This window comes from Orcinus orca, chromosome 2 (assembly GCF_937001465.1).
Source record: "Orcinus orca chromosome 2, mOrcOrc1.1, whole genome shotgun sequence".
Classification (NCBI taxonomy): Eukaryota; Metazoa; Chordata; class Mammalia; order Artiodactyla; family Delphinidae; genus Orcinus; species Orcinus orca.
In genome coordinates, this window is record NC_064560.1 from 179116425 (window position 1) to 179140041 (window position 23617).

Genomic DNA, 23617 nt, shown 5'->3' on the forward strand with positions numbered 1-23617 from the left:
TATAGGCTCAGGCATATGATTCAGTTGATTTTTGATAAATACAAAGAACAATAGCATGCGTGGGGGAACTAGATGTTCTCAGGCAGAATCCTGTTGACGCCAAGCTTTCAATAAACCAGAGAGTGCTGGGCTTTAGTCACAATATAGTAAAACTTCCATGAAGCTCTCATGACTACGGATTAAACCACAATAACTGTGAGGCAGGGAGAGAGCGAGGAGGGAAGTCTCATCCTTTATTGGGGGGTTTATTAGTTTTATTATGGAAATTATGCATGGGCTTGTAACCGAAAGCGGGGTGCGGCTGCTCACCACTCAAAAGCCAATAAAGACACCAGGTTGGTAGAAAGGAAAGTTTGCTTTATTTTGGAGTGTGGATGCCTGTCCAAAGGCTGACTCCCCCCCACCACCGACAATCAGGGAGCAAGAGCTTTTATAGACAGAGGGAGGGGCTACATGCAGCAACAATACAGTCAGCTCTGACAGTCATCTTGAAATGGGTCATCGGTGGTCTGATCAGCATCATCTCGATTATTTTAGGTACAGTTAATCTTCACTTCCAGGGTCGGTTTGTTTCCATTTCCTTGAGGCCAGTTCTCAGAATTGTGGCAGCCTATGTCATGGCTACAGCCTGGTCATCATGTAGTTAACTTCTTCCACCTGCTGGGGGTTTCAGTATCTATAAGACAGCTCACAGGATACGACTCAGAATATTATCTGTAGCCCTTAAGGAGGAACTAAAGGTTCTTGACTATGCTTAATGACTAAGCTATCATTATTTGGTCTCCTTTGACTGCTTTCCTTTGTTTCTGCATTTTCTCACTTCTCTGATTAAACTTATTCTTTGGCTAAAGTTTTTCCACAGACAAAAGGCAGGCTGGGGACATGGTGTGGGGGGCAAGGACCACAGGGCCCTGCTCTGTTTCAGGTTCAGATGCATTGTAGTAAGTTTTAATTCCATGTCATTAATTGAACATTAATAAAAATTCTAGTAATATACAAGAGTAAAATCCAGCAGTAGAGATCATTCATTTATAAAATCCAACTAGAACTCTTTGTGTTATAGAAACCACCGTAATGTGACAGTGTTGATTTATGAATGTTTTGAGGAAACAGAATTATAATTTTCAAAACAAAAAATAAAAAAAGAAATTGGATTTTTCTCTTCTTGTCTTTGGCCTCCTAATGATCTCTAGACCAATAGCAAGTTAGAGTCTCCACTGGCTCAATAAATTTTAAACCCTTTTTTCCAAGCAAGATGATGGTAAGGTTCACAAATTCTACAAAAGTAAAGTTGAACATGATAGATAGATAGATCACTTGAACTCAAGATTGAAATGGACATTAAACCCATACAACTTTGAACCTGTCCTAAATGTCTTTATATCACTAGCATTTAGTATGTTATATATTTCCTAGGTAATTCTCTGAACCTTCATATTATCCCTTCCATCACATCTTTTTGGGATTATCAAGTCTTATAATCTTTACTCAGGAATTCCAAATTTACAAAATACTTATTCTTGAATGAATAGTGTAATATTGCAAAATGAATCAGTTGTAATGTATACATTTTATAGCTGAGAGTTCTGAATTATTGAAAATGTCAATGAGATGCTTTTCTCAGCTTCCTCCCTCTTCCTACCCCTGTGCACAACTTCCAGCCAGCTCTTCTTTGAGTTTAGATCACTTTCAATTAATTATTTAGCAAATATTTATTGGGTACCTACCAAGTGCTAGGCATTATTTGTGTTCTATGGATACAGCAGTGAAGAACAATAACAAAACATGGAAAAGGCCCCTGCACAGACGGAGCTAGCAGTCAGGGGGACAAGACAGACAATAAACAAAGGAATAAGATAAATATAAGTATATACTATGAAATATGTGAGTCATGTAATGTGCTATGTGGGAATTAAGAAGAGGCTGATATGATAGAAAGTAACTGAAAGAGAGGTATGACTCTCAAAGGGGTGGTCAAAGAAAGCCTCTTTGAGGAAAAAGCATTTAAGCCAACAGTTGATCGTCAAGAAAGAGCTAATTAAAGATCTGGGGAAGGCAGAGGGACCTGCAAGTGCAAAGACCTTGAGGCTGGAAGTAGTTCAGCCAGCATGTCTGAGAAAGTGGAAGAAGCTGAGGTCAGAGGATTGTCAGGGCCAGGGCATGCAGGAACTCATCCAACATGGTAAACAGTTTGCAATGGGAAGACATGGGAGGGTTTTAAGTCCAGAGAAGAGAATCAATCCATCTTTAGGGGAAGATAAGGAATTTTATTTCAGTAACTCATACAACTCATCACTAATTCAGCCTTCTAGTTAGCCCTACTATGACCTTATGTCTCATATTTGGTTCATGAGCTTTTCTCTTATACCCTGATACAGGTTCATATCTTGTACCTTTACAAATAGTTTGTCTCTATGTAACTTGCTATTCCAAAAAGGTAATGGAGAGGATAGTATGAAAGTTCAGAGAATCACCCAGAAAATATTTAACTGCTACTAAATGCTCAAGACATAAAGAAATTTAGGATAGGCTCAAAGTCGTACTGGTTTAATGCCCATTCCATTCTTGAGTGCGAAGTGATATATAAAGCAGAAAATGTTCAACCTAACTTTCGCAGAATTTATGAATCTTATCATCATCGTGCTTGGAGAAAAGGTCTAAAATATATTGGGTTAGTGGAGACTCTAATTCGCGATTGGTTTAGAAGTCATTAGGAGGCCAAAGAAAGAAAGATATGACTCTCAGATCCTCCAGGCAATACTTCTATGGGATTCCTCCCTTAATTTTGCTAGCCCATTGAAGGCTGGAGTCATACTGACTAAATCCCCATCATTCAGCTGGTGCCCCATAACTCTTGCCGAGATCCTTCTTTGCTGGATCACTTTAACACTGATGGGCAGCTTAATTGTCAAGGGCTATAACTAGTACATTCCCTTGCTTGGCTGGGCATCTTCCACATCTGTTTAGAATAGTTCTAAAATACCAACTCCCCACCTGCCCACCCATCCACCTGAGAGGTTGGGGTTTAGAGGTGAGCTCATTTTGCTGGTGTCTAATCCTCCTGGTCGGGCTGTCTCTTAAGCTCAAAATGTCCTCGAATATAACCCATGCCTACAGACACAGGCAGAAACCCAGATGAGATTACCAATCAAAACTCAAGAATCCCTTAAATAAGCTCAATTACTGATGCTTTCCCAAAGTTTACAACATTCTGCCTTGGAAATTTGGCATTATCTAAGTGAATGGGTATTAGAACTTTCCACTCTTTTGACACCGAAGTAATGGCTATACTGTAATTATTCCATTGGATTAAATTCAAACATTTGAACATGCAAAAACAGGATTTTATTCAATAAATTTTATAGTATTCAGAAGAGAAGTTATTCCTAAATTGTGGGTGCCAAGAACAAATATCAAAGAAATAATTCAATAGCAGTGGCCTTATCAATTGAAGATGGGGTTTTTGAGGTCAGGGTTGAGGTATTTTGGCAGCAAATGGCATGCACATGGGTCCACAGATCACAACCTCCCTGACCATGCCAGAGTCACTCTGGATAGAATATTACAAGGGTGGGGGATGGGGACACGTATCTAATCATGGCTCTAGAATGAAATAAATCAGCTTCATCTCATCACTATTTTGTCTTTTTGTAAAAAAAAATTTACTCATTTCTGAAAGACAGTAATATGGGAAACTTCTCCAGAATCCAAATGTTTGTTAGAAAATTTGTCTCTCGATTACCCTCCCCATCCACTCTCCCCTCCCCATTCATAGTTTTGCTGAAGCAACAACAAGCAGTGTCTTTTAACCCATAGTGAGGCAACAAGTGTGGCACTGCTACAGAGAGAACAGACAGAAACCAGAAGGCTAACTGGACGAGTGTCTGTCAAAGTGTGACCACTTCAGAATCATGTTTATGAAATGGTTCCCAAGTACCATCTGAGACCAACTGAGTCAATCAGAATTCTGAAGATGGGATCAGGATGGCTATATTTTTGGGAGATGGGCTTCAGGAAGTTAACCTTGCTGACTCTAAAATATTAAAGTCTGAAAAGTATTAATAGCAAAGACAGAGGGGAGCCCTAGGGGTGAAGCTGGTATTAGTAGAAAGTAACTGACTTTGGCAGAGAGAAAAGGTTCAGGAAGCTTGAACTGAGCATAAATAATAATAGCATATGTCATCTTCTTGGGTCATGAAAAGGGGTCTTTGCTCACACATACTTCAGAGCCTGAAGGAATAAAGCAAAAATCGGTAGAAGACAACACCCTTAACTTAGAGCAAGGGTCCTTACGGTCCAAGTTGCTAGAGGAGGCGCGGTCTGGGAGAGGTTATTACGGGGTATAAGGAAAGAAGTAAGGGAAAGAGGGATAATCTAATAGAAATAAGATGGATTGCCTTTGTGCCCATAAAGCAAATAGGCAAGGAGTGGATGTCTATTGCGATTTTTGTGACACCAATGCAAAAAGCCACAAAAGTCTTCAAGAAAACAGCAAGCATAAAAAAGATACTCTGCTCAGGGTAAGGCAAAATCCAGGTAGAATGATTTTGCTCAGAGTAGCCATACTGTCTAAAATTAAGAACCTCCTTTGATTTGAAAGCAGAAACAAAGCAGCACATGTTTCTACGGTGATGTTGTCTATCGTACAGACAAGGTGAAACTATATGAGGAGTTTAATTTCTCAGTGTGTATTAATGATTAACCTACTTACCAGGTTTATTACATAGGATTAGTACCTAATTGGAGCAGAGCAACCATAAGGCAAATTATCAAAATAACAGATGGAAATTTCTTTCTTGACTTTAAAAGATAAAGCTTGGCAGCTCCAGATATTTATGTGTCTAGTATGAGAAAAGAATGGAGAAGTTTTGGTCTTGAAGAACTGGAAAGTGTAACCGCTTTGAGATATTCAAGGAAAGATTGGATACTCTGAGTACTGAAGTAGGGTTCGATACAGATGCTGGCAAGAAAGAATATTTTTAAAATACATATTGTATCTGGTGGGGGATGTTGATAATGAGGGAGACTATGCACGTGTGGGCTCAGGGGCATATGAGAAGTTTCTGCACCTTCCTATCAATTTTGCTATGAACCCAAAACTGTTTTGAAAAAAACAGTTCTTAAAAAAAAATAGATATGTTTCTATGTATTGACATAACAGTCCTCTACCTAGCACGTGAGGCCGCCAAATTGCTGGTCACTACTGATGCCATAGTGGTAAGGAGACCACAACAGTGTATGGGTATAGGAATACATTTATGTAAATTAACTTTTAAAAACTATATTTGACATGGCTTTGGTCTCTTGAAGTCTTCCAGACTTAATAAATAAATAAAGGTGTCTTTCAAAAATCCACCCTTGAAATTTTAAACTAGGATATTGAGGAAGAACAAAGTTCGCCAAATACAAAAATAAGTGATATTAAAGATGATTGCATCTATTATTTTATCTTACCTTTTCCTGCCATCCCAAATATTACCAAATACTTTTAAAGCATTATGAACTATGGCCCAGCTCTTTTTAGATTCTGGGATATCTTTGCTGATTTATGCCCTACAATATTACAGATTTTAAAAAATCAAAATAACTCTTTGAAAAATGCCTGGCTCCACTGATTTTGTGGAGAGGCTCTTGCTTGGCTAAATTTAATTTAAATGTAGTTCTTTGTTATTGCTTCAAGAGGATGACAGTCATTTCTAACAAGCACAAATTATTCAGAGCATGACCCTAAATGCTGTATTTCAAATAGCAAAAGAAAACAAGCTATCCTCTAACCTACTTCGCATTGCAGGAAGAGAAGCTGTGTGAAAAGAGCTGCAAAAGGACAACCTGACCCAGAGAGATTCGCCCTCACCGGGGCCCTCCTCCCAGCTTTAGTGGGTCTCTGGATGGGCCAGTTGCACAAATACAAGAAGATCAGGCCAGCATCCTGGAAGGGGGAGGGGGCTTGGTATCACCCTCCTTGGATTGCTGTTTGCCAAGTTCTAGTTAACCCAGTTACAGTAAAGCCATTGTGGACTCTTTAGTGGAGCAAGCCTCAAATCTACATGGCATTCACGATTTTTGATGGCCATGGCCACAGCCAGTAACTGCAATTTAGTGGCTTACACATTATCATGAAAGGGGGCGGGCAAAGGCTCAAGAGCAGTGGATTTTACAGCAATAGGAAATAGGACACATTTTGTGCAGTCGCCAACTCCTTTGCATTTCTGAGGATGAAATGCCCCCTAGATCAAAGTGACAAAGTGGTTAGGATATTCACGGGACAGAAGACAAAAGGAGTTCATTCACTGCCAAAAAACAGCCTTCTGTTAAGTATTTAGAAGTTTAATAACAGTACTTACATGAGAAGCAGAATGCAGAAGGGTAACTTGAAAGTGTGCAGTTTAACAGAAACTGGTCGCTCTTCACGAAGCAGGCAGCCCTCATTCACTCAGCACACAGAAACTGGGCACCTGCTACATGGGGCCTGCGTCAGGTATTATAAAGAGTATAGGAATGCATAACAAAAGCCTCTGCCTTTAAGGAGCTTGCAGGCCTATGTAATAGTATATAATACATATTTATACAAAATAAAATAAATATGCACAAGTCGAGGTGTCAGACCACCTATACAGTACTTGCAAAAGAGAGGGACAGGGACAGAAGGTGATTTTGCAATCTTAGCCCCACCCCCTCCTCGAGAGAATACAAGGATGGTGGTTAAAGAGGAAAGGAGAGAGAGAGACAATTAGTTTGGAGGATCTGTTGGTATTTTGTGCATTTCCCTCTCCACATGCCCTTACCCTGCCAATGGTGCGTCGTACTCCCTCTTTACTTCAAGTCAAATGAAAGACGTTTCAAGAGAACTACTTGGGGAGCTTGGCCTGTATCCTTTTAGAGTTTTGGAGGTACAGGGTCTGATGCAAGACACATACTCAAAAAAATCTCTAGGCAAGACGCTGACTAAAGCTGCCTATAGTGTGATTTGAAGGCTGTACTGAGCGCAAACTGTTCTTCCACTGATGGCAGAATCAAGGACGCATACAAGTTTCCCAAGTACTACATATGGTCCGCAGCACATGAGAAAGAGCTGTCCTAGAGTTATTTAAGGTCCTTTACAAAAGAGGCTATGTAGAGAGACAATGGGTTTAAAGAATGGAGGAGGATTCGGGGAGTGGAAAATAAAGATGCCTTCCGTCTGCAACCGATGGAGATGAGCACACTTCATTTAGTACTTGTAGTACATTAAGGTAGAAAGTCTAAATCACTTTAAGATCATTATAGACAAAGTGTTATAGGGAAAATGTTTTTAAGTCAGCTAAGACTTGTTATACACTACTCATGTGTCACTGAATAAAGGCTGGATCTAAGAAGGTTATACCTATTGACCCAACTAGTCAAATAAAAAGTGAAATTTTAAATTGTTATCCAGATATTTAGCTTGCAAGACTTCAAGGTTTTAAAAACTTACAGAGTTTGGAAGTTTGGGAGACTATAATTTTTATCTACGTGTCTAACATATGAAGATATGACATGAATAAAGAATGCAGATTCAGACTTGATGCAAATGTATTTGGTCCTTTAGCATAAGGACCTTAGAGCGATGCCTTTTAAGGGTGAATCATATAGGGAGTTATAGAGGGCTTGCATCCCCTTTCCTGAAGGAGCTGGGATGGAGCAGAAGTAGGAAAGGCGAAAAGGCAAAGCCAGCTTCTCTAGTGTTAGCCCTACTCCTTAGAATGGGGAGGTTAGGACATTCGGAGAGCAAAGGACAAAGCCTGCCTCCTTACCCCCAGCTTCTCTCCTTCTTTACCCCATGGGAAAGTTCCCCTCCTCACTGCCTTGCTTGTCAACCCCCTTGACTGCTCAGCCGAACAGGCCATGGCTCTAGCAGTCCTCTCAAGGCTGAGGCCATGGTTTGCTGCTGTCCACAGACAGCTCGCGTGTAATCCGGAGGTCGTGAGGTCTGCACCTCTCTGTTCTAAGGTTCAGAGAAGTTAAGTGGCCCACACACCACAGAATACTGGCTGGTGGCAGTGACAGAAGGAGAATCCTGATCTTCTGCTTCTCTAATAGGGCTCTTTTCTACACTACATTAAATGGAACGTGCAAGAAGGAGTGCGGGTCACATATAGATATACACACACCCACAAAACAGGTAAACACTGTCCTGCCCCATCCCACACTGTAGTTAGGGGTCGCAGTTTCAAGCAATTTTATTTGCAGCAACCCAAAATAAGTACTTTGGAAACTTCAGAGAAATTTATAGGACCACTTCATATGCTATGAAATTGTACCGTGTGTCATGAATCAAAAAAACGATTAAATAAACTGGGAACGTCATGAAAGTTCCATTAGTGCTCATGTTATCTCTGCCTAGAAAAATCACTAGATTAAGTAAATTCTGGAAAAAAAAAAAAAAACATTTTCATAATCTCCAGTCACCACAATTCTTAGTATATAAACATATGAATCTTATGTGGTTGCTGTCCAGTCTAGACTGATGTTTCAGGCAAAGGGCCACGGCGTTGTCTGCAGAGCCTGCATGAGACTTAATTTAGCTCTCTGCAGGGTTCCCATTCCTACGATGGCGCATGGGTCCACAATTCCTAGGAACCATTCTTAGATAAGAGTCAAGATCAAGACTGGCTGAGTCCTCACTCTGCAGTTTTCCAGCCTCACACCAGTGCGGCAGCCCTTCACAGAGAGTCCTTGCTGTAAAAGCAAAAGGCTGAACGAACAGAACCGACTGCTAAGAGAATCTCCTACACTTGGGGGCGCATTCCTTTATTTCATCAAGGAGATAAAACCAAATAGCTCAAACACATCTCAGTCTTCCCCTGCCAACTCTTCTTTCAATGACAAAAAAGCAATTTTTTCCATACCATGAATAATTTAAAAAATAGGTACTAATGAGATTTACGCAATATTGGAAAAAAAAGGATTAAGACTAGATAATTACACTTCTAGGAGATTTACAGATTTCAACCAGTTAAGCCCCAGGGTATAATTATCTCATTAGTCCTGTGCACTCAGAATAAATATAGAATAGGTTGGGTATGACCAGTGAACACCACTTTTTGCCAAAAACTTGTAAAGAACAAGCTGTGGATTCAGAAGGGTATGTAACAAATGTTACCCAAGTGGATTTCATGCTTATGAAAGGCAAGCGGCGCCTGGCAGAGCCAGCTCTCCACGTTCGGAGCCATTCACACATCTGCCACGTTTCCAGGCTCCCAAACAAACCACTTTGTCTCATCCCCATCCTGGGCCTCCACTTCTCCAAGTACTTCAAGTTCTCCGTGTGCCATGCTGAACATACTGACCTACCTCTCCCTCAGGCCTTCTCTGTGGCTTGTTCCTTCATCTGTCCCTGGAAATGAATTTATTCTCATCCACTCCTACTCCTGGAAGTCACAGGAGCAGTGTGAGCCCTGGTGGCCCCTAAAAGTTTAAACCTACTATTTTGGCTTCAATTAGATCCTACTCTGAAAGAGTTCCCGTGAAGAGGGAGAGCTAGGAAAGGCAGAGGAGTTCTGCTTGAGAGAAATACTCATTAAACAAAAAGACTGAAAAAAGAAGTAGCAACTGGTCAGAACTGGTAGCACTCCTTCATCTATAATGACTAACACTGAATGATCCCCTCTATGTGCCAGGCACTCTTCTAAGAGCTTTACTTATGTCGAGTCATCTAATTTTTCTCAACAATGTCATGAGATAAATGCTCCTAAAATCCTCATTTGCAGAGGAGACAATACAAGTACAGAGAAATAAAGTCAATTGTTCAAGATTAGAATGTTGGAGCCAGACAGTCTGCTCAACAATCACAATAAAATTAATTGAACGCTCAGTTGGTTCCAGTACTGTTCGTTATATGCCAGACATCGCGCTATATGTTATATGTATTATCTCATGAAATCTCTACAAGACCCCAGGAAGTAGGTACTCTCATGATGATCATTTATACATTGTCCTTATTTTACATCTGAAGTTTAGAAACGTGAAACAAGGGAGCCAGGACCCAGACTAAGGTTAGAGTAAAGAAAGCCTTGGGTTTTTTTCTCCTCACTATTGCCTCTACAAAGTTATACCCAGCTAGTCCCTAGAGAGGGTGGGTGGGATGCTTCAGAAGACATGGAGTACCCTGTTATCGGAGATGGACAAGGAGGGGTGAGACATTTACTCAGATGGGGTGGCCTTTTGAAGTCATTTCCATATTTCCACATCTTAGGGATATATCCTTACCTTCATTCACGTTTTTTCCATGTCTTGTGTTCTTTTCCTACCACGTTTCTAATTTTTCACCTTGTGGCTGCAAACTGCCTTTTCTTTTTCATTTTTGTTTTCCCACAATATCTGGGTGCCATGTTCAATAATTCTTGCTGCTGCAGCAGCAGCTAAGAAATTTAGGATTACGGAAGGCCCTGAAAAACAAGTCTGAATTGTCTTCTTACGAAACAGACACTTCCTTGCTGTGTGTTTTCTGCCCAGAGCAAGGATCACGTTGTTCAGACTTGTAATGGACTGGGTGCTCCTAAGACAGCAACACCATCACCACACCCATGCGTTACCTCAGGGGCGTTTGTTTGCTTTTCCTTCGGATTTGGATCTATAGGATGATGTTAGGTCCTTGTATACTTGGAACTTTGTGATCAGTCACCAATTAAGGAGAAAATTGTTCCACAGTGATGGCAAGTCACTAGGTTCTGAATCCATTATTGTAATGGAGTCAGTTTCCACAAAAGGGAGGACATCAAAACGAGTATAAAAATGATCATAATTAATATCTATTACGCACTTACTGTGTGCCCCTCACTGAGCACTTTACATTTATTGTCTCGTTTAATCCTCACATGCAAAAGAAAACTGAAATAAGTACTGAGATCCATCACAATTTACGGGTAAGGAAACTGAGACTTTGGAATATTAAAAAACTCTCCCGGGGTCACACAGCTGTGGGAAATGGAAATAGTATTTTAGAACAACCACTGCCCTTCGAGAAGCCTCACCACCATCCAACACGGCTTCCCACCATCGCAGTATAATCGACTGACTCAGCATCACAAAGCTGTGCCAACACAAGAGCACTGCGGAGGCTGCTCACTAGAACTCTGTGAGAGCCTTCGGAGTGGGAGCAATTTCTCACCTGAGCTAAGTTCCTGCCACACGGATTGCTAGTCCAAAACGGCCTCGAAGCAATCGGACCCTCACTGGGTAGGATCTTACGGTTCTTCCAAATGCCATCAAATCCATATACTGTGGATTTAAATGCACAGAATATGGCTTAAAGCCCATCTTTCATAGGAGCTTCCTCTCTCCTTATATGCTTATGTCCCATCATCCTCAGAACTATAATTTGCTGAGCTGGGGACAGGATCTTCTATATACTACAAGGGCCTCTTTTTTTTTTTTTTTTTTTTTTTTTTTTTGCGGTACGCAGGCCTCTCGCTGTTGTGACCTCTCCCGTTGCGGAGCACAGGCTCCGGACGCGCAGGCTCAGCGGCCATGGCTCACGGGCCCAGCCGCTCCGCGGCATGTGGGATCTTCCCGGACAGGGGCACGAACCCGTGTCCCCTGCATCGGCAGGCGGACTCTCAACCACTGCGCCACCAGGGAAGCCCCTAAAATTTTGGTCGTTTGTTTTTTACAAAATAGTTTTAGGGTATACCTTGTGGCACTGATACCCTAAAACCATGGAAGTCAAGGAAATTTTAAAATATTATACACAAAAGGACAATAACCAACTAGATGGAGGTTTAAACTAAATATATAAAACATTAAGATTATGGCGATAGAGCCAGCAAACTAAAGATATAAGGAATCTAGACTCTAGATTGGCTCGAAATGACAATTTTATGGAATTTTTATCCTAAAACTCCCTTAGAAATGAGCTATGCCATCACCCCCCACTACCAAGTGAGAAAAAATGAGGCCTATTGTGTTGGGGAGACTGGTTTAGGATCACAAAGGTAGTCAGGACCAGAAGCAGGGCCACATTTTGTGACTCTTTGTCAGGCTTGTCACTTACACCACTTACGAGTTTTTGTTTCCTATTTTGTTTTATCCCTGACCTTCTCTCACTTCCTTCATGAAATGATATTTTTCATTAAAGAGCATTCTGGCCCATTTGGCAAGAAATCCACATTCAAGTTCCACCCCTGCCACTAACGTATCGTGGGACAAACTGCCATGGTGCTGGCCCCTTGCTGTAACTTTGCTCAGCGGCCTCTCTCTCTCTGGTTCGTCCCAAACCAAGGGCAATGACTGCATTGCTGACGGACGAACCCTAGAGCACAGGCTGCGTCAACAGGGACAACTGACTCACTGTGAATTTTACAATTTGGGAAGCCCTTGTATCTCAGCCAGTTCCTTTTTTAAACACCTGGAAGCTACAAGTGATGTAACATGTTCACTTGGTAACAAGCCAGAGACGAGATTAAATATTGGTCTTTCTCATGGACATTCAGCCAGAAGTCAAACAGTACCTTCTCCCTTTACTACAGTGAAGTAAAATATTTGTGCCTGATGGTTTCGGTGTATTTCATCACCCTAGGTTTGATTTTTCCTTTTTTTTTTTTGCATAGGAACTCTTCTGTCAGAACAGATCAGTGCTCATCAACTGACGCCAGGGTCCTCACTAGCCAATAGCAGAGACTGCCCTAGATGCTTCTCTTGCCTTCTTCACACCACTGGGGGAGCAGAGGGGACTGCTTCACAAGCGACAGCGAGGAGGAGAGGGGTTTTTGAACTTTTTGCCGACATCAGAAATCTTCTACTGTCTCAGGCAGTGTCCCTAACTACCACTGGAGATGGCACAGAGAGGAGTGCCAGCTGGTAACCCACCTGCTGGCTGGCACTCTGCAACAGGTTCAACTAGTTAAATCCAAGTTAATGGCCAAGCCAAGATTATCCTGACCCTGCACTGGAAAAAAGGTCGAAACCCTGCCGCTGAAAGGAGGTGGCAGGGAGCGTGGAGAGGTGCTTCTGGGTGCGATGATTCTGGCTGAGCAGATGCATCTTTTGCTCACTAGCTCTATCTTACTGGATCATGTTATGGTTTAACTGAGTCCACCAAAAAAGTCGTATATTAAAGTCGTAACCCCAGTATCTCAGAAAGTGATCTTATTTAGAAACAGGGATGTTACAGATGTCATTAGTTCAGATGAGGTCATGCTGGAGTAGGATGGGCCCCAATCCAGTGTAACTGGTATCCGTATAAGAAGACGCAGATACACAGGGCGAACACCATGGGACATGAAGACAGAGATCAAGGTGATGCCTCTACAAGCCAAGGAATGCCAAAGATTGTCAGGAACCACCAGAAACTAGGAGAGGCGTGGAGAGATTCCTCCCTCCTAGCCCTCTGAAGGAACCAGCCATGTGGACACCTTGATCTCGGACTTCTGGACTCCAGGTAATAAATCTCTGTTGTTTGAGTCACCCAGTTTGCAGTACTTTGTTATGGCAACCCTCAAAAAACTAGCACAAAGTTTTGAGAAACTTAATACAAAGCTCTAGCAATCTGTACATTCCAGTAGCTAGCTGCTAAAATAGAAGGTTTATAGAATTCATCATAATCAATATTTCTCCTTATTGCGATACACTGTTTGTCTATCTCTACCCAACAATACCATCACTTGAATGTCTCAAAATAAACTAAAACAACAAACCAAACCACAAGCTCATTAATAAAACTTAGGTCTCTCTGCACAATTCTTTCCAAAGCAGAGCACCATTTCCAAAGTATAGTTAAGACCAGCTAAGGACTGCCCATGACTCAGCTAGTACACTTGATATATATTCTTTCCTGTCCCACAATAAATACTACTGTGTATCTGCTGTATACCAGTCACTATGAAAGGTATTAGAGACACAATAGTGGTCAAAACAGGTATTCATTGTCTTCACAGTGGCCTATGTGCACTGAGGAAGACAGGTATCAATCAATCACTCAAACATACACAACTATTAACCATGACAAGTGCAATGAAGGAGAAGTATCACCACACTTCGTACGCAGCTACTTCCCCTATGAACTGTGGACAGACAGAGCGAGGCAAAGCTAGGCATACTCTGTATTCCATGTGAAGCCTGCAATACTATGAGTTTTCTCCCATGAAAAGAAAACACTGAATATTACATTCAGAGAACCAAACCATCCGCCAAAAATAATCATCTTAATAAAACATGGGCCCAAAGCGAAGGAGGGGATAGGTGCTGAAAAGTGGTAAAGAGAAGCAAAGTGGCAAATAGGACATGGAGAGAGTTAAATAAATAGAAAACTCAGGACAAAATGCTGACATCCAGTCCCCCCAGCCCCCCAGGATTCAAGAATAAGGGAGTGAGGACATATGCCCAGCACTGTGAGTGTGGCAGTGGTGAACGGCATGTGGTCAGGCATGAGATTCTGTGCAGTTGAAAGGACCTTCCCCGAGATAAAAGCCTACCTTTGTTTGAAGCTCTGTCTTTTTAAACTGGAACATCCCTGTTCAGCATGCTCCTGGCTCTGTGCAGTTGTGAGCACTTGAGGCTGCTGCCAAACGACGTAGCTGGTGACCAAAGAAGCTGCCGAATGCTGCTGAAGACAGGGAAGAAAATCCATTGAATTCATCCCGAACATTGCAACAGCGGCTGCCTCTCTCAATTACTTTGTCAAGTCCCATTATAATTGTAGCTTTGATCACATGCAAGGTTTTCCCACGGGTGGGGATAGAGTCAGGATCCTCAAAGTGCCGGCATGTCTCCCCAGGCCACTGTGGACAGGTCTGCAGCCACTGTGTCACGTGCCCTTGGTGGAATTTAACAAGATAAACTGCTTCCTTGGCATTTATATTACACTTAGCATGGGTTGTATTTACACCTCTTGCCTCTTGGTGATGACCAACTTGGATTATCTACTTTGAGATCTCCCAAACAACCTAGGCATAACTGATTTGAAAATACCTTTAAAACAATAAATCCATCACTGTATGAAAACATACACTTCTGTTTTCCAAGATAAGTATTCAGGGATATATGATAGTTGGGGGCTGGGTTAATGAGAAAACAATACCAGTGGGGCAAGGAACTCCATCACGGAACAGAAATAAGCTTGTAGCCCAGCACAGAATTCTACAATGACCCTTGATTCATCCTTGTCTGAGTTTGCATAATTCCAAAGTGTGGTTGTGATAGGTGAAGATGTCAAACCATCCTTAGGTAACTAGTTGCATCACTACGATGCCCAGGTGAATAATGTGAAAGGAAAACTATTTGGAATGTTATTATGTTAGATGGTAAGGCTTAAGTATGTTTGGCATATTTAGCATCAGATTTGAAAATGGTGTCAAAAGAGAAAAAAGAGAAATATACTGCCTGTGAACAACAAAAAACAGAATGTTCTGGGAATGGGAATTGATGGCTGGTTAGAGCAATGGTTCTCAAAATGTGGTCCTGGGACCACCAGCAACAGCAACACCTGGGAACTATTTGGAAACACAAATTAGCAGGCCCCTCCCTAGACATACTGAGTCAGAAACTGTGTGTGTGTGTGTGTGTGTGTGTGCGCGCGCGTGTTGAGGCAGGCGGGGGAGGAGGTGATGTCAACAAGCCACAGTCTAATAACCCAGTGATTCTGATGCACACTCACCTTTGAGAACCACTGAGTTAGGGCATGAAGACCAAAGCACATTTAAGAGAAAAACAAAACAGAGCAAACCATTTTCCCCTAAGCCCATTATCAGGGCAGAACTTTAATGACTCCAGGAAAAGAACTCTAATCCTGGAGTCTGTAAATTATTAGGGGGCCTAACAATGTAAACAATCATGATAAAGAGATGAAAAAGTCATTAAAGTAGACAGATGGCTCTTCTGCTGAATGGGTGACAGACCTGATCCCTGTCCTAGTGACATTTGCAGAATTTCTGCAAGTTCACTACAAACAGTGTTTTCATCCCCAGATTCCTCAGTGACTGAAATCAGCCTTAAGCCCAGGCAGCTGAAGTTTTTGTGGTCTGGCAAGTATTTGGTATGACTCCCTTCACCTGAATCTGAGCATTTTCCTTCTGAAACGTTCACTGAGTGGGAAGAATTTGAAAAGGAGTTAATAAAACACATTCTTTGAGGTTGGAAAAATACAATCTCCTCTGATCATAACACGGGTAGGCCAGTACAAGCAAATGACATACAGATAAGAAACACAGAAGACTTCTGAACTGTGTAGTCTTCCAAATTATTATACACACCTGGGGAAATCCCTAGCAGAGGTCACTGGTCAAAGCAAATGTTGAAGGGATTGTAAATCCAGGAAAGAAAAAATATGTTATAATAAAATTGTAGAGTTAATGTGGCTTGTCCAACCTAAAGCTGAATGCCAGAGATATTTCTCCACCCTCCTCACCTCCGCCAAACTTACAAGCAACTCTTAGCTCTGGGATATTAGCAAGAAAGAGTTTTATGTGAATGGAAGTTTCTTTTTCTTTTAAACTCTTTCATTTAGCGTGCACCAAAAAGACACTTGTGTGCTTAAAAGTGACATCCATTTGCTAGTTCAGTTCCCCCAGGCTAGGAAAATAAATGGATGTTTTGGCAAAAGTCTTAACTAGCACTTAAAGTTGGATGCTTGAGAAACACTTTATTCAGTGTTCCGCCATAATGGAAGGTGATGCAAAGATTAATTTTAAAAAGGCTGGAAATATTCTAATGAAATTTCTTTTTTGATATGCCTAAATTTTTTTTCAAATACTATTGTGAACCTCATATCTCTACCACAAATACACATTTCAAAAGATCCTTTAAAATGATCACCCAAAGGTGTTAGCTTCAGAGCCATCAAATCAATTTAATTCCAGCTTGTAGAAGTTGTTTCACTGAAAAACTAACATTGCTTAGCCAGTCCCAACTCCTTGAGTCCAGGTCCTGATTTTTATCCTAAATTCATCTCTCTCTCTTTTTTTTTTTTTTGTACAGCAAGGGCAGCAGCCTATAGTCATATCTCTGCCAAAACTTTTGAGGGCACAAGAAAGAAAAGTACAAGAATAGTAATTTAATATTTTCCACCTGTAGATATAACACTTCTTTAGTACTTACTGGTCTCATGCTGGCAAGACTCGTATGATGCTTTTGATGTACCTGAATTTTTAACTTTCCCTACTGTCTTTTACTCATCGCCAAGAATATGCTAATTGTTCATCTCTTGTTTTAAGACAACGCAACTTCAGTCTGGGGTGCCATACCGACTCTATGGATCACCAGCCAAAGCTCTAGTTTAACTTGTTCACTAGTGGTCTTCAAAGCTAAGATGGAAAGGGAATTACAGTTTGGATACTACAGATCTCATGACAGCTACTGATGGGATCAGTCCAGAGAGTTGCTCAAAGGAATTCATAAGTTTGACCTGGCTAAATATCCTTTGGGACTTAAAAAGCTGACCAGTTATTTGAAGTGATTCATAGCCAGCTTTACTATGATCTTTTTCTTAAGACTCCCTAGGCAAGTAGCTTTCATGTGATTGAGAAAGCCAAAAACCTCAAAGAGAGGAGGATTCAGGTATCTCCCTCCCGCCCCCACCTCTCTCCCTCCTTCTCTCTCTCTCCCTCCCCCACCCTCTCTCTCTCTCTCTCTCTCTCTCTGTCACACACACACACACACACACACACACACACACACACACACAGTGTCTAGGAACTCAAATTCCAGTGGTGGGGTATTTCTCAACCTCAGAGGCACGGTCCTCTTTTGTTTTGTTCCCTCTTCTTTCCATAATCAACTAAATGGGGTTTGAAAGTAATTGGAGCCACATGGATTGTTGTGCTTCAGATTTTGTCAATTATATAAAACTTACTTTCCTTTCTTCACTTTCCTCTAAATTTGCACTTTTACCATATACATGGTATATGTTGAATTTCATTACAATAGAAACCTTTGAAAGACAGACATCCCAAACTTCTCAATCATGAATATTTTTTATTTTTTCAGATAATACACAATACAATAAGCTTCCCTATAACAAAATTATCTGGACAGTCTTTGGGAATTAGTCTGAAAGAAATTAATAACCAGAAGTAAACAAATAATCTGAGAAGAAACTAAGTCTTGCCATTGACATAGCACTCATTTTTTTTTTTTTTAATTGGGGTATAGTTGTTTTACAATGTTGTGTTAGTTTCTACTGTACAGCAAAGTGGAGTTCCCTGTGCTGTACATTAGGTTCTCATTATTTATCTATTTATACCTATTAGTTAGTGTATATGTGTCAATGCCAGTCTCCCAATTCCTCCCACCCCACCCCTTTCCCCCTTGGTATCCATACATTTGTTCTCTACATCTGTGTCTCTATTTCTGCTTTGCAGATAAGATCATCTATACCATTTTTCCATTGTATATATGTACCACATCTTCTTTATCCATTTGTCTGTCGATGGGCATTTAGGCTGTTTCCGTGACCTGGAGCACTCATTTTCTTAATATTGATACCATTCCGTAAGTTATGAGTATTGTTTACTGATTTACTTGGAGATACAATATACAGGAATGTTTTCACGTAAACCTCACTTTGCCCTCCATACTGTCTCCTGGTTCCATTACTAGTTTATATAAATGATTATATCTCCCTTGTATAAAATGAGGCTGTTGGCCTATGTTGTCACTGAATTCTTTTCTGAGCCCCCAAATCTCTGATTCTCCTCTAAGAAGCTCAAAGATTCGCATTCTTCAGGATATTTCATGAACCTTCCCTACCAAGTTCAAACTACTCCATTTAATTCAGGTAAATTCATTCATTTAGTCATTTAACAAATAAATATTGCACATCGACCTATGTTCTAGGCATTCTGCTAGACACTACCCTTAAGAAGTTCATAGTCCAGAATCTTATATGTTTTATATTTGATACATATTTATTTTTAAAGAGGATGTATACACTCTTATGTCGCACATCATCCATTTTGTTTATGTGCATCAGTGCAAATATGCCCAACTTGGTCTAGCACACTTAAAACTAAAGACATCAGACTTCCCTGGTGGCCAGTGGTTAAGGATCCAGCTGCCAATGCAACGGACATGGGTTTGAGCTCTGGTCTGGTAAGATCTCACATGCCATGGAGCAACTAAGCCCGTGCACCACAACTACTGGGCCCGCATGCCACAACTACTGAAGCCCATGCGTCTAGAGCCTGTGCTCCACAACAAGAGAAGCCACCGCAATGAGAAGTCTGCACACCGCAACAGAGTTGCGTGTGTTGCCCCTGCCTGCTGCAACTAGAGAAAGACCACGTGCAACAACGAAGACCCAACACAGCCAAAAATAAATAAATAAATAAATTTATTTTTAAAAAACTAAAGACATCTTCAAGTGCAGAAGAATATTTTATGAATTTTGGCCCCATTAAATAAAGAGGTTGAGACAATCTATATATTTAGCATAAAAACAAAACATTAACTAATAGTTTATTCAAGCAAATTAAGGAAATACTACAGATATTTTTCTTAAAATTTCCAGGTAAGATAGAAATCAATAATTCAAATCCCTGATTGTGAATACAATTGGAATGAAATTCAAATGAGCTTTGAGGAATATATTTGCCAACAGGTTATTTCTCACTAATCCTTAACAATTACCAATTATTACTTATATTTTGTGCAGAAGTCCAGTACAAGGTTAGATCAATTAGGCAAATAAATTCAGATATCATTCTGATAACTTTTTTAATGAAATTCTAGTAGGTCTTAAAGTCCATTAGTTAGATTTAGAATTCTAATCTAAGTGCTATGAAACCCTATAAAGTGAGCTTATGAGTTAGCTTATCAGCATTCCTAAGTATGTCGGAATATTATCTTTTTATTGTTCTCCATCTATATCTTAGGAAACATAGAGCTGTTCATAGGTATAGAAGTTTTAACTACGTCAGATTTAAGAAACACTAGACAAACCAACATGCCTCTGAATATTTCCCCAACCTACAGAAAATCATCTAATTTCTCCATTAAAGGTGGCTTCTTTTGGGTTCAGACACTGAGTCATCAAGGGTGGCCTGATTACAATAATGATGTCCATTCAGTGAGTGCCTAGTCCATTCTAGACACTGTGGCAAGTGCTTTACATACTTATTCCCCAAAACATCCCTGTAAAATGAAATCTTTTCCCAGATGAAGGAAGTGAAGGTAGAGTGGCCACCTAGCTAATAAGTACTGAAGCCAATATTTAGCCCCTATGTTCTTCCACTGTGCCACCTTGAGTCACTGTATTAAGCCATTATCACTTTTGGTGGTCTATCATACAGAATTTTACGATATTACACTTCAAGATAGCTGAAAATTATGAGAGAAATAGTTTTTATTGAAGTACAGTTGATTTACAATGTTGTTTTAGTTTCTGGTGTACAGCAAAGTGCTTCAGTTTTTTATATTTATACTTTTTTTAGTATATATATATATATACATATAGATACTTTTTCAGATTCTTTTCCATTATAGGTTATTAAAAGATAGTGAATAGAGTTCCCTGGGCTATACAGTAGGACCTTGTTGTTTATCTATGAGAGAAACATTTTTAATAGCAGAGAAAAAGTCAAGTGATGCACCTGGGGAATGGGGCATTTATCACGGTGACAGTAATAGCATTGGTCTCTTTAGAGAAGAGTGGTAGAAAAAAGGCACACACAAGGCTGCACAATTGTGAGGACATTAATATAACAATAATTATTATAGCTAGCCTTCACTGAGGACTTAACAGTGCCCATTCACTGTCCTAAGTATCACATGTATCTTATCTGATTTAAACTCCCTAGATCAGAGAAGTGTCTCAAATTTGGAGAAATCTCAGGGAATCATGGTGACAGGGAAACTAAGACTTGCCAAACAAACTTTGTCTACTTCAAGGACATTCCTTTTAGAAAGCTACCTTGAAAAGCCACCTTGTGATTATCTGGACACATCACAGGCTTCTAATCTAGGACCTACAACCTTAAAAAAAAGTGCTTATAATAGCCATTCTAATGGATATGAGGGGATATCTCATTGTGGTGTTGATTTGCATTTCCCTAATAATTAGTGCTGTTAAACACCTTTCCATGTGTCTGTTGGCCATCTGTAGGTCTTTGGAAAAATGTCTATTCAGCTCCTCTGCCCATTTGTTAATTGGGTTGTTTTGTCGTTTTTGTTGTTGTTGAGTTATATGAGTTCTTTATATACTATTTTGAAGGGTATTATGCTAAGTGAAATAAGTCAAATAGAGCAACACAAAAACTATATGATTTTATATATTTTTAATATGTAAAATACTAAATAAATTAAAAAGCAAACAAACAAAACAAACAAGAACCAAAACAAATGCATAGACACAGAGAACAGAGTAGTGGCTACCAGAAGGGAAGGAAGTGGGGAGAAGGCAAAATGGGTAAAGGGGGTCAACAGTATGGTGGTGGATGGAAACTAAACTTTTGGTGGTGGTGAGTGCACTGAGGTGCACACAGAAGTAAAAATAAAATATTGTACACATGAAACTTACATAATGTTATAAACCAATTTAAAAAGTACTTATATAATGAGCAGGGACAGATCCAGGTTTGTTAGGCCTAAAGTTTATGTAATTCGGGGGTCCTTATTTTTAAAAAACACACAATATTGTGAATACAAAATTGCTTGTGAAACCACACAGTGGTTATAACTAGTCGTGGTTAGATTAGCTTATATTTTCAAAATTTACAAACACATGTGATCATGTGAACACACTGTAAGAGCTCTTGCCAGAGACTTGGAAGGGGTTTGTGTGAGGGGTCTTAAAGCTTGAGTCTCACTGGATTTACTGCCTCTCACAATGAACAAGAGTGAAGTGAGTACCTTCAGCAGAATGTTGAAAAAGCAGTCATCAATGAAGTTGTAAGTGGAGGGAGGATATCCTTCAAATTAACCACTTGCAGCCCATCAATTTAACAAAATGAACTTTATAACCGGTAGATCTTGGGAACTGAGATAAACGTTGCAACTGATCATCCAGCTGGAGACTGAGGCACATGTAATCAGGTTCAAAAGTGAGGGTAAAGGTACTTGACTGGCAGAATGACAGTGGCTTATTGTTACGCTCCTTAAACCCCTTCTGGGAAGCAGCAACCACCTCTCCCGCCTGAATGTGTCAAAACACATCAGAGCGTTAGACAAACAACTCAGACGTTTCCCACATTTCCATTCTTGTATATTGACCCAAGGGATAGGGAGCAGCAAGGCCTGGTGAGGCAGTGAGCATCCTGTTACACATGACCCTCCCAACCGCGCACAATTCATTTCTTGAATTGCTATCACACCCTGGGCCCCTTTGTTTCTCAATAACAGACTCATTTTTCCCTCCACCTTGTAAAATCCACTTAGAAGAAATTTAATGCAGTCAGAGAGCATTAAAAAAAAATTCCTTAGTGGGACCACCCATTAATAATGTTACCCTAGAAGAGATAAAGAAAAATGAAGTATAGATACAAGAATCAAAGAGATCAGGTGAACCAGATGCTAATGGCTTTCATAGAGAATGACCTAATGAAATGCACTGGCATGGTTTTCCTTTCAAAAGTAATCTTGAAATGAAAGAAAAATATCTTAGGCAGGCTGAAACATACATTTTTAGATGATGGACACAGACTGACTTCCTTATTTGCACCCTTAGAGTTTTCGGAAGGCCAAAGAGATTGAACCCTTCCCTGCTGTTTATTTGATTTGGTCTGAGTTGAAGCCAAGAGATGTGGTGATGGAAGTTTTGGAAAAACAATTAAAAAGAAATGTATGCAGTGGTTTTTCTGGGATCCTAATTAACTGGCCCATTTCTAGGTAACATTAGGGAAGTTGTGGGCAGTGATTATTATCTCTTTAAAGTCCTAATTAAAACGTCGAACTGTAAGATAGAATGTCTTCAAAGCTGCATGTAATTTGATTGTGTTGGCTTACTGGGAAAATGGCCTTGGAAATACAAATAAACCAGCCACTAAAAAGATCCCAGAAGTCCAGGCTTTATTCCAGAAGTATAATCTGTTGAACCAATAGCATTTCATAACTAACCACTCACCAAGTGGTAGACATCCAAATGTCAAAGCCAGTTTCATAACACGGTTAACACGTAACACGCTGCACAAGAATGCCTCACCACAGCACACTTGGGTTTCAAAAGGGTGTTTGGGGTTAGTTCACCTACAAATTCTTATCAGCCAGCTTTAAATGTTCTCATTTGATGAGTTTCAGAAATGGCTGGCACCCTATCCACTTTTTAATTAGCTCTAAAAGAATTCCTGCATACAATGGCAGATTTCTGTTACTCTCGAGCATTAAGATCTCAGGCAGACTGGAATCCCTATCACATCTGTGCATGACCATTAGTAAAGCTGTCCTTCACTTAAGAAGGTTATGACACTTAGGAATGCAAATAACAAAAAAGCCAATCAAAAAATGGCTTAAACAATAAACACTCCTGTTGTATATCAAGTACAGCAGTTGATTCATACAGCATCTCAACGTCAACAATGATCCACTTGCCATTTTTCCACACTGCCACTCTCAGTATGCCAGCTGCTCCCCTCACTGTCACACTTTGTTTGCATGAGCTCCAGTATCACCCCCTCATATAACCACATCCAAAGGGAAAGAAACAGGAATGTTGCCTTTCATGCATATCCTTTTA

General features: G+C 40.3%; 1 long non-coding RNA gene across 1 annotated transcript in view; it reads right to left on the bottom strand.

The window, feature by feature from the left end:
* Positions 1 to 336: 336 nt before the first annotated feature.
* The window catches only part of LOC125963395 (uncharacterized), a 68288-nt gene continuing 45007 nt past the window's right edge, over positions 337 to 23617 (bottom strand). The window contains exons 2-3 of the long non-coding RNA XR_007475313.1: positions 14430 to 14557; positions 337 to 660 (exon numbers count right to left, since the gene is read on the bottom strand). This is a non-coding gene — a long non-coding RNA (uncharacterized LOC125963395). The remainder of the gene's footprint in view (positions 661 to 14429; positions 14558 to 23617) is intronic.